The sequence below is a fragment of the Camelus dromedarius genome, unplaced genomic scaffold (genome assembly GCF_036321535.1).
Source record: "Camelus dromedarius isolate mCamDro1 unplaced genomic scaffold, mCamDro1.pat HAP1_SCAFFOLD_114, whole genome shotgun sequence".
Lineage (NCBI taxonomy): Eukaryota > Metazoa > Chordata > Mammalia > Artiodactyla > Camelidae > Camelus > Camelus dromedarius.
Genome location: NW_026989787.1, coordinates 3308784 through 3320925, shown reverse-complemented (window position 1 = coordinate 3320925; position 12142 = coordinate 3308784). Strand labels below are relative to the sequence as shown.

Here is a 12142-nt window from a genome sequence, read left to right as displayed (position 1 = left end):
CGTGTGGCAAATTCAAGTGTTGCTTTTTGGAAGTTTCTGCTTTTCCCCAAATACTTTCAATCCACAGTTGGTTGAATCCACTGGATAGGGAGACCCTAGATATGGACAGTGGACTGTATTCTCAGTCTAATCTAAAACAGACTACACAAAGAAAAGAAAACCAAACCCAAATCAGCTGTTTCAATTAACAGAATTTAGAGCACTGGTTCAGTGACATGAGACTAAGAGCTGGCTGTTAAAGTTAACAGCGTTCATCTAGAGGAACACATTCTGGAGCACTCTATCACCTCAGGTCTGAGCTTCTCAGTATCTTCATTTGCTTCCTGAAGCTGAACTGCATAATTACCCAGAAGCCCCTGGTTTTCAGCACACCGCTGTAATCTTTTCTGCAGGTAACTCATTTCTTATGTGTTTCTTCTAAAAGTTTTATTTTATGTAATTTTTCACCTATAAGATAAAGTAACTCAATAACCCAAATTTTTCAAAATATAGAAATAACTAAATTAAAATATTTCACATGAAAACCAATGCCTATCTAATGAAAACATTATGAAAAAATAAGAGGCAAAAACAAAACAAAACAAAACAATGGATGTAGCAAGGTTGTGTCCAGTCTAGTGTGTTAGTAAAAGAAGGCTGTGTTCACAGTCCCAATTCTCAAAGTTTGTATGATTTTACTTAACACAACAAACACATGATGGGAGTGACGATTATTATTCTATTTTACAGACTAGGAAAATATAGTTCTTACAAACAGGTTAGTGGATTTTATTTGTACGTATGTTACACTGAAGATCATAAAATCACAGAGAAAAGATACTTCCTTTGGCAAACAAGGGCTCTGCAGATCGACCTTTCTGGCCCTGTGCCTGGCCCGCCTCTGGCCCAGGACAGGTGCGCTCAGTGACACGCCCATGAGACACAGCTGGGTGGCCTCCCTCCTCTCCTCCCAAGGCCCTCCACCTGCCAGGACTCAGCTCAAACTCTTCTCCTCCCTGAAACCCTTACTAGTACCCTTCTGTTTATTTCTAATTTTTTTAATATTAAACTTTCCTGCATTCTTATCTAACTCCTCCTTTGTTTTCCCCGGTGGGGAATGCAATATTCACCTTTCAGTCTTCTACAAACACAGCATGGTGTTGTCTTTCCATTTGTTAAACACTTGAGAGCTTACATTTCAGGCCCAGGGATAAAAAGGGAGACCAGGCCCTGGAAGGTCACCGTCTGGCTGGGAGGACTGCAAACAACTGTGCACGCAGTGCCACGAATTCAAAATAATCTTTGAGTTTCTTCAATCTTGCAGTTATTGCTACAGAAACCAATCAAACGCAAATACCTCTTAATAACTAATTTTTAAAAGTTTCTAAAATTACAATATACTTCTAGGAATAGCATTTTGCTTTTATTATCCAATTGCTACTACTTACACTCAAGTTCAGAACAGTTACGAGTATAAAGTGACTATCCCAGCTCGGCGTGCTCCATGAGGTGCATGCACCTGCTCTCTGGCTTGGTCTCTGTCTTCATTTTTCCCAAGTCTGCTTCAAGAGCTTGCTTGTCTTGCTTCAGTCTTTTGAGGTCTTCCAATAAACCGGTTTTCTCTTTCTTGATATTCCTAGAAATACAAAAGCAAATTATTCCTAACCACGACAGATTGTGGTACAGGCTCCCTTTCGCCCAACCCATCCTAAGTTCTGCTGCTGATTATCTTCCCTAAATTTTAGATCTGACTTTACCCCAGCCCCTCCAAAGGATGATGGGCTTCCCAGAGTTTCCCGGAGCCCGCCAGAGCCAGCTTTGAGCATGTGCCCAGCACAGCTGCAGGGCCCTCCCCGCCACCGCTCTCACTGCTCCCGGATGACGACGACCCCCTAACTAGCCCGCCTCTCCCCTCCCGGCACCTGCGGTCTGTCCTCCACACAGGAAGAGGTGAATTTCTTGAAGAGTCCATTAATATCACTCCTTCATCTGAAACCCGCTTGTGGCTCCCCTCTCTCTTAGGGTAAATCCAAAGTCCTTATTACCATGACCTTCAGTGTTGCACAACCCAGTGTTGCCCACTCTTCTGATGCATTTCCCACAAATCTTCCCCCTCCTGCTCCACTCCAGCCACAGAGACCTCCTGGCTGTCCTGGGAACATGCCCAGCACACTCCTACCCCAGGGTGCTGGCACTGTGTCCCCTGCCTGCAGCTCTGCCCCCCCCCGGAGCTAGGTGTCTCGTTTCCGCACTGGCTCAGGGCTTCTGCTCAGGTGCGGCCCCAGGAAGGCCTTCCTCAATCCCTCTTTCTAAAATGGCCCCCAGGTGTGCTGCTTTATTTTCTTCCCTAAACACTCATTGGCACCTGACACAGTATATATTTACTAGAAAGCAGAACTTGATTTTGCTCACCCTTGTATGAAAAATGCAGGGAAAAAAATGCTTGGCCCAACATTCCACACAACTCTCAATACCCTCACTCCTCTGTTTCACAGTCACACTTATCCTTCAAGACTGAGTTCAAGTGCGGCTCTTCCTGATGACCCCTCTCCACCTCCCCATGAACCTTCCATGTCGCTCCAGCACAGCGCTCAGGGCTTTGTTTCCCATGACCCTGACCTCTGTGCAGGCCTTTTCTCTTTAACAAGCTGCAAGCTCTCTGGGGACCGACACTGATGTCACCACCTTGTTACCTGATGGCACTAAGCAGAGGGCAGGTGCTCAGTAAATGAACATGGGACTCAACTTAGACCTGCTGAAGCAATTCTTGGATTCATTGGAGGACACTTGGTACAGTTCAGTTTCAAAATAAAAATTGTCAGAAGTTTTGTACCACACTACCTTAAAACTGCCTTACCAAGAAAATTAATCCATCCATAAAGCCCTGCATTATCATGGGTTTTGGCTGCATCATTTCATTGTTGTATCTTCTGTGTGACCTTCTCTGGATGTCATTTCAGGAGAGTTACTGAGGTTCTTCAAGATTTTACTGTGAGACACGCTCAGGGGCCTCTGGCCACCTCTCTGACCTGATCGTCCACCACTCTGGTCCTTACTCCTTTCAATACAAAATATTCAGTTCTTAAAAATTAAAAACAAATTCACAGTGGAACTCTGTGTCACTGAAGACAAAAAGTTCATTTTCTCTAAAGAGTAAAATACTAAATGAGGACTATACTCTGAGGGAAATTTTGATGCGGGATCTAAAAGAATGGAAACCCTCAGGGTGTTGGCTTATTAGGAATATAAAAATACTTCCTGCCAATTCTCAGAGAAAAAACAAAACAATGTCCCATAAAGATTTGCTGCATTTTTCCTGTGGGTTCTGTGCCCCCTGTCATGTCATTCTAGACTCCTTTCTGAGAAACACACATTGCCAGTCATACACATGGAAACTAACCAACCAAATACAGTCTACCACCTGAACCTTAGAATCAATTCTTCTGTTTCTCCAGAGACATTATAAAAGGACGTTAGAACTCCATATATGATCATCTAACCCCAATGTACTAAAGAAATCATTTATTTCATTATGAAAATTATTTAGAGCTCCAGTTTTGGGCCCTGGAATGGATCTTCTCTTTTAAAAACCAGGCAATATAAGAGGTGAAATTTTGGAACACTTTACTGAAGCATTTGGGAAGGAAGCAGATGTAAATCTTCATGCATCAGAACTGGGCAGATCATTAGCCTTGGCCTGGGGAAAGGAGATTTCCCCCCCTAATTTATGCAAAAGTGCCCTCACTTGCCGACCTGTGTACTTTCTAGCTTTGTCTATACAATGTGTATCTTTTTCTATTTTGCATGAAAGATCAGTGTGAGCAACCAGCAGCCCTGCCTCAATGCCCTAAGTTATGTTACAGAAAAATGGAAGAAGTATGTAAATATGTGTAACATACATGACATTCACAGCCAAAGACGTTTCTTCTGACAGCAGTCCTATTTGAATGTTTAGGGGAAATGATTAGTCACTTCTTAAAAGAAGACAGGACCTAGCTTGCCCATGGTTGTCAGTTCAGCTCCTTCACTTAACATGTTAAAGGTGAGTGTAGTAACATCCAAAGCCCTTACAGTGGGGAGCATGATTCCTGTGTAGGTTCTGGTGCTCCACCAGCCCACCACAGTGAGTGCTGGTTCTCACCACTTGCAGGCTCCCCTACTCTGGAGAAACATCCTCACCAAATGGCAGTCCCTGCCCCCTGGCCTAGAGATACCCCCACCCACTTCCTACAGCACACTTCAGCCAGGGACTGACTGGATAGGGGAGTAAATGGCTTTCCCCCACTTGCCTTATTTGGGGACCAACTGTGGGGTGCAGTCTGCTCTCCTGAGCTTCATGGTGAGAGAAGAATGATGCCAGCCTCTGACTGAGACCACAGTCTCACTTGCCCTCCCTCCCCCTGCCCACCCCCACCTTGCTTATCTCACTCCCCTTCTCCTGAGAGTTATCCTTCAGGAAATCACCTCCACAAGGACCCCCAGCTCAGGCTCTACTTGTTTGGAACCTGACCTAAGACAGTAAATGATACTGTATATTTAGTTTACTATTATTACTAAAAGCATCATTACTGAGATGCATTATGTAAGTGTCCCAGGCTTAATGAAGGATCAAGAGGGCTGTTCAACTTCCTAAAACTGATGTCAAATTCAAATATGAATATGCTGAAAATACTGAAGTATGTATTAGTCGTCTAATGCCAAAAGAATATCCACTGAAAAGTAAAAACATGAAAGTTACAAAACTGAAAATCAGTGTATAATTTTTAAAATTTCCAAGTGTAACTAAATGTATTATTAATATAACAATAAAATGCTTAGAAAGAATTGATTTGATTTTAAGAATCTAAAAAGGACTTATTTTCAGGAAGCTAATTCACTGAATAAGCTCTGGTTTTCCTTGAACATTCACTTCTCATTTTTCTTGTTTTGTTCATGGAGATCTTTCACTTGGTTATACAATTTTTCATTTTCCTTTTTATAAATAGAAAGTTACATTTTAGTTCACTCAGCAGGACCTATATAACATTAGCATATGTGCTCATGAAAGATACAGCCTTTAAATATTTTTAGTCTTTAAATTTCTTCAGTTTTTGAGTAAGCTTTAAAATTTTTTTCAAACTGTTTCAATTTTCTCAAAAGACAATTTGTTAGCTGAAAACAATTGTTTCCAAAATGCTCAAAATGCTTAGTAAAAAAAAAGTTGCAGAACTTCCCAAAGCTAACGAGCCTGTCAGTATAATGTTCTGCATTTCACAGGGGTAAGTGGGGCGAGTGACTGCAAGAAAAACAACGTCCTGATTTTGCACACCAGGGATGGAAAGGCCAGGGGGGCTGTTTGTGTGATGGAAAAGAACAAACCCGGCTCCATATTAGATCTGTTCCTTTGACTTTAACCCTGTGCTCTCTTTTCTAGGCTCAGACTTGCCATCTCTGCACCTTTTGTGAAACAATGTTGCCAATAGTCTGAAATATACAGGAGAGCCTGTTCTCAAGGCTCTGACCTTTAAGGACATTAACACATTTCCATTCATATAAAGATAACAAGTTGCAGAATACAAAATAGCATTTCTTTTGTTGGAGGTTTACAGGGGCACCATGATCTGACCTACGTTGCCAGCTGCAAGAACACAGTATTCCAAGAACAAAGAATTCCTATGCCAAGAAGTTTGCAACAACCAAGCAAGTAGGAAAGGAGCCTGAATTCTGACTTGGGGAAGGTGGTTCTCCAGGACCTTAGTCGGCCATTTTCTTGGTCTGCCGGCTTTCTGAATGGCTTTCTAAATAAAGTCGCTGTTCCTTGCCCCAAGAACCTGTCTCCTAATTTACTGGCCTCTTGTGCAGTGAGCAGAAAGAGTTTGGACTTAGTGACATTTGCACCTTCTTTTTTTCTGTTTTTTTGCCCAACTTTCTGTGGTGAGGTAACTGGATGGAGCCATAGTGGGTAGCCAGGCTTCTTTCTGGAGCTCTCTGTAAGCAAGGAGGTAGAGACTCGGTGTTTCTGGAAGATCAGGATGAGGCAGAATAAAGCCTACACTCAGCTCAGCACCTGGCTTGAGCTAAAGAGGGGCTTAGACAGTGAGATCAGTGGCAATCTATGCTTAGATGCTCTGGCTTATTAACCTCTTTAAAATTAAGAATCTGATGAAAACCAAGGACCTTTGTGAATCTAATGAAACTCTGAGCTGTCTCACCACGCCTGGCCTAATGCCTGGCAGATAGTCTGTGCTTAATTCTGCAGAATTCTTGAAACCCAGAAAAATACGTACATATGTTGACATACAAGTCTTGTGTTCTGTGTGTGTGTGAGGGGTGGCTGGAATACTCACAGGTCTGTTCCTTAAAGTGCACGCTCCGCGCAGCAAGTGCAGAACAGCAGGCGGAGGGTCTGGATGGCTCTCAATAACTCTAGGGCCGTGTGTCCTGCAAAATCAGTGCTACCCCATTTGTAGTAAATGCTGCCATCTCTGATGTGGTTAACACTTTCTCTGGACATCCCTGCAGTGAAAATGCTTCTTATTGGCAGGCTGTAGGCTTAGGCTACTACTGTCAAAGGAGAAAAAGATAATGAGACAGAAGGGGGAGGGAATTAAAAAAAAGGGGGAGTTGTGGGGAGGAAATGAAGGTAAAGCTTAACCTGGAGACCACCGAACCTGTCCTGCCTACCTGTCAGGTCAGCTCCACCAAGATGCCATCACATAGAACAAATGTCTGACTTCTACAGGACACATATATTTTCTCCCAATTTTAAGTCAAATTTTTTTCAATCTCAGGGCATTGGCAATTGATTTCAGATTCATATTTCTGAATATAATATCAAAACCAGCCAATATTGTCTACTGAAAAACATTATAGAAAATGAAAGAAAAATAGGACAGTTTCTAAGGGAACATGGTTATAAAATTAGTCACAGGCAACAAGCACTAACTGGTTACTGTGTGGAGGGCACTCAGGTTGGTCTGCACTGTTTTTTTTTATGATTTAAATATATATACTTCCTAATGTGGCATTAATTTCACACAAGTGGCTTCTCCGAGCCCATGGAAGACCCCGCTGGCCCAGCCGAGCCCTGACCAGCAGGTGACAAAGGCCCCGTGACCCTCAGGGAGAGCCAGGACGTAGTCCCCGCACCCTCAGAATCCTGGTTTCCCACGGGGGCGTGGGCCTCTCTGGGCCCCTGGCTCACTACACCAGTGAAAACCCCCTTAATCCACACTCTTTTAACTCCAACTAGGGAAGGGGGGCTCCCCCCCAGCAGGCAGGCCGGGGGCAGAATCAGCCTGCCTTTGCTGCAAGGCTCCGGGAGACAGGGGCGCTGTCTTATCTTAATTTCACAACCATTCTTGTGAGACAGGTACTGTCAGTCTCATTCCCATTTCACAGACGGGAAAACTGGCTCAGAGGGGGGATGTGATTTGCCCAAGGCTGCACAGCAGGCAGTGAAGCCAAGAACCATCCAGAAACTATGCTCTTAACCATTTTAATTCTGCCCATGACAAATGTGCAGACCAGTCAAATGATTACTTCCTCACATTGCCAGAATTCCCATTACCTATTAAATGGAAACAAATGTTTTTAAATGCCTTATTTTCAAAACCAAAAGATCTCATAGCAAACCCATTATGTGCTGAAGAACCATACCTGTTGACATCCCTGAAGAAGTGTCTCTTGTTCCTATTTCTTTTTGGATTTGCTTTGCTTTTTCTTCAGTGACAGGATCCGATGTTTCCTCAAACTGCAACCACCTTTGATTTTTGTTTGATTCTTCAAAGCTACTTCACTGAGAAAATGCAGAAATAGTTTTATTTGGAAAAGGAAGTGATGAAGTATGGAAGAATAAAAGAAAACACAAGGCGCACAGACCTAGAACTGTCTTACAACCACACTGGAATTAGCTTAACACCAGTGATGGTTAATTCATTACAGGATGCTCTGTGCTGATGGTTCTGATGATGGCATTAACTCAGAAATGCTACACAGTGTCATTCTCTGAACTTAGCCCTTCTACAGCAATCTTTCTGAAACTCTGTCTTCCTTGAAGGTCACCGTGAACTAAGGGATTTATTTTCAAAAAGGACTGCTAACAAGAGAAGGATCAATATGAGCCAATTTAAATTCTGATTTTCCCCCAGGGGTTCGATTTAGGCTCTTCTGTTAGAAGGCACTCTTGGGAACCAAGTCACTGACAGCAAATGCATCAAGTCAAAGAGCCACAGGGACAGAGGGTGACAGTGCATTTAGTGGAGAGTAGTAGTTCTTTTTCCATAAATAAAAGGAAAAGTAGGACAATGTGTCTAGTCCTTTGGCTCGAAGAATATAATTGTCTTGACTCAGTTGGAAAAGTTCCTTCTCCTGCTGTCTCTGTAGTTCCTCCATCTTATCTTCCAAAGCTCTCGCTCTTTTTTTCTAAGAATGTGACTGTAATCCACTCCCCGAGGGCCTGCGCCCCCAGCTCCATTTTCCCTCTGCTTCCTGAGCTCTTTCAAACATAGTTCTGCTTCCTTGTTCCCACCACCGTATCCTGAAGAACCCTTTTAAGGAAAAGCATTACTTCAGTATGTAGAGTTGTATATTAGGTTTGAACACAGTGGGTTAGGGGAAAAAAACCACAAAGAATGAAAATGACACAGTTAACAATGTTCTACTACACAAGAAAAATCAATAAATGTTCAATAAGAGTGAGTGAGTGCGGTATCACTCAGTGCAGAAGAAATTTCATATATTTCATTATTATTTAATTTCTACATATACTTAAAGACATACAACCATTATGAATATTACTGTGAAATTCAACACCTACATTCAGAAACTGAACACAGGCATCAGTTTCTGAGGGGCCCTCAGGCTTCTTGGGTAGCCACGCAGCTTTCCCCGTGGGAAGCTGGAGCTGCAGGCTTGGTGAGTCCTGCTCCAGATATTCCTAAATGTTATAAACAATGGAAAAAACCACCACAAATACAAACTACGCTGAATGTGTATTCGGCAATTATGTAACAAGAAGCACAAATACAACCGGAGAACTAAGACAAGTGAGGATCTCACAGCAGGCTGGTGCATAACAAGTGCCCTCACACAGCAGTCCCCCTGCACGCAGGGCCCCGCACGCAGGACCCATGCCCGGGACCAGTCTCTACTCCATCTGACACGGAGGCCAACTGACCCAAGGCTCATGTCCCATGACACATGGAGCTAAATAAATGTGAGGAGAATGTGGATCGGGATAATTTCAGGTTTCATCACTTTAAATAAATTACTCTTAAATGTTCACAACAATAACAAAGTATCTAAAAGAGGAATCAAAGAGCAGCTGATAACTTTATGAAGCATTCTAGTTCAGATTAAGTGGGCTTTAAAGCACATTTTTCTATATAAATTATATCAAGTTATAGTATCGCTGGAATAATATAAATTGCATGGAAACTATAACAACTACTTTAAATTTGATTAAAAAATGATAATCCTTCTCTAATACTGTGATATCATACATTACATTAGAAAAAATGTTATTCATGTATATTTTGGTCAAATTTTTGGCTTTTAAGATACCTCATAAATCCTCAAACAGCAGAAATGGTTCTAAGGCCAATAAATTATTCAGTTAATAATACAAAAAGAAAGTTTAAGGGAAATCCCTAGAAGAGATCCGGAGGCCCATATTCAAACCCTGCAGGTCCTGAACTGACCCCCAGTGATCATTTCCCTGACTACCTTTGAGGTAAGTGAAGAATTGAAATTTTACATTATTTAATATAATTATTTCTGGATGTTAATTTTTTTTCAAAATTGGAGTATTTACTAGAATTTTTAAATAAAGGGAACTACAATTTTAATTGCACATCTTGGCTATGTTTTGACAAAGGAGATGCCAGTAAGAGTATAGCAACAAACTCCTGTCCCAAGCCAGGGACTGATCAGTGCTGCCCCCCTCCCCACCCTCCCCCTCCTGTCTCAAGACCCTTTTCTGCTTACTTCCCAAATAAGCAACACAACTGGCAAATGAAGCCAGCGTCAAATATGTATCAAAAACCAACAAGACAGTTTGAAGTGGGCCAATGCATTACGTAGCTGTTCTAGTAAGTGATTAAGCATTCTTCCATACCACTTCTCAGCAGAAGATGGACCTTCCACATCCCAGTGGGAGACAAATTTAGTATTTCTGAGCATGCTTCATGGTGCAATTACAAATGCTGTATCATCACAAAGACAAGCAAACACCTGAATTTTCCTCCTGTGTACTTTTCAGGAACTTAACATGGTTACCCAGAGAGGGGACAGGACTGTACAGTTGCACTTGCCAAGTACAGCTGGATGCTTTGAAGCACAAGGACAATATCCAGTTCAACACGGTGTAAGACATGTATGCACAAAAAGGCCGCTGTCAGCGGTAAGTAGCATTATGGAAAAAATTCCAAACCAGCAGGATATAAACAGTGCTCCATGCTCCAGTCTTTTAGATAATAATCCCAAGAATCCAGTTCAAATCCCTATTGTCAACACGTAGGGAGGCATTCCATTTCTATCACTGTTTCTCCAGATCTGAGCTGAGGCCATTTGCTCCTGGCTTGGTAATAAAAAAGAAAATATGTTTCTTCCTCTTTCTTTCTTGGCATGGAAACACAGCTTCGAGAAGAGAAGGCCATGAATCCTGGGAGCACAATGAAGGTTGCTAATAAGCTCTTCCCATACCCTACATAACTAGACTCAATGACTGGGGAAAAGAGAAAGGACAGGGAAACTTACCTAGCCACTAGCATCAAAAACAAAAAGTAAATTGTGAGGCTCTCCACTTGAGAAACACCCCAAATTTAAACAAAACAAACAAACAACAAAAAAAAAACCTTGAAAAATTAAACAGGTAAATTCCTCTTCTAAAAGTCATTTATTTACATATTATATGCCCAGTATATAATGTGTAGATAAATGTGTCCTGCAGTAAAAGTGACCAACCTACTGGACTTAACACACATTATAGGACAAGTTCTTGAAAGATTTCATCTCATATTGGTATCTTTTAATAAAAACAATTAAAAATCAAAGAAAAATATCTGGCCAGGCCTGGGATGAGACAAACAGGAACACTTCAGAATCCAAGGCAGGGGAAAGGCTGTTTGCCTCTTCAGAGACTTGTAGGGGTGTGAAAAGGGAGAGACAGATCATGCACAAACTTACTTACAAATTACATACCCAAGCCCCGCCTGCTCAATAAAAGGAGGGTGAAAAAAAGCCCCATCACGTAACACCAAACAGCAGCATTATCAATGAGCCCTTTCTCTGCTGCCCACCTTGCCTTATTTGAAAGAGGAGGCCTGTGAGGGGAGGTGAAAAGAGCAAGGCTGAGAGGGAAGCCCTGCATTTCAGTCTAGTTTCCAATTTCCGTTTCTCTTACAGGAAATCTTCAGTCATCTGATGCCTGGCATCGAGCTCTGAGCAGAAACTGAGTATGTGGTGGCCGCAACCGGGGTGCCACTGTTGGCTGAGCAGCCTTGCCTCAACGTTTCAAAATACGATGCTAGCACAGGTCTGTTACATTGCAGCACTTTGATGGCAGCCTCTGTTTTAAACCACTCCCTCTTCCTTCCAACGCTGAGTCTTCCCAGTCTTCCAGCACTTCCGTGACAGCGAGCACACAGACGTGCGTTCTATGCTTCCTCTCCTGGTTCTCAAAACTTCCAACTAATCTTCCCAATGTCCCTTTTACTGCAGCCTCCTCACAGACTTCACGGACTGCTGCCACCCTCGGCTCCTGCTCCGGCTCCGTGCCTCCTCCAGGGACAATCCATTGGTCTGGATGGCGACTACTGCTCACGAGTAGCACACCCTCCTCGCTGTCGCTGGAAGCACAGGCACGCGGCCCTCTTCTTGTAGCCGGCGCCGTCACCGGTGCGGGTCTGTTCGACTTGAGCGTCATCATCCTTCAGGCCCCGTTGGGGGTGCGGTGCGGGTCGCGGGAGTCGAAGGTGGGGAGCCCGCTCCAGACAGCCGCGCGCACTCCCCCGGCTCGACCAAGGGAAGCAGCGAGGGGGAGCCGCTTCTCCACTACTCGGCTCAGCCGTGGCCCGCAGCCGCCGCCTCATTCCCCCATCTCCCCCCCCCCAGGCCCCGTGCCACCGCTGCCAGGGCCGCCACCTCCCGATTAGGATGTTAACTTTTTAAATGCAAAGTTTAC

At 43.3% G+C, this 12142-nt stretch overlaps 1 pseudogene; it reads right to left on the bottom strand.

Moving 5' to 3' along the window:
• Positions 1-744: 744 nt before the first annotated feature.
• Positions 745-12057, bottom strand: LOC135320661 (diphosphoinositol polyphosphate phosphohydrolase 1-like; annotated as a pseudogene).
• Positions 12058-12142: the final 85 nt, after the last annotated feature.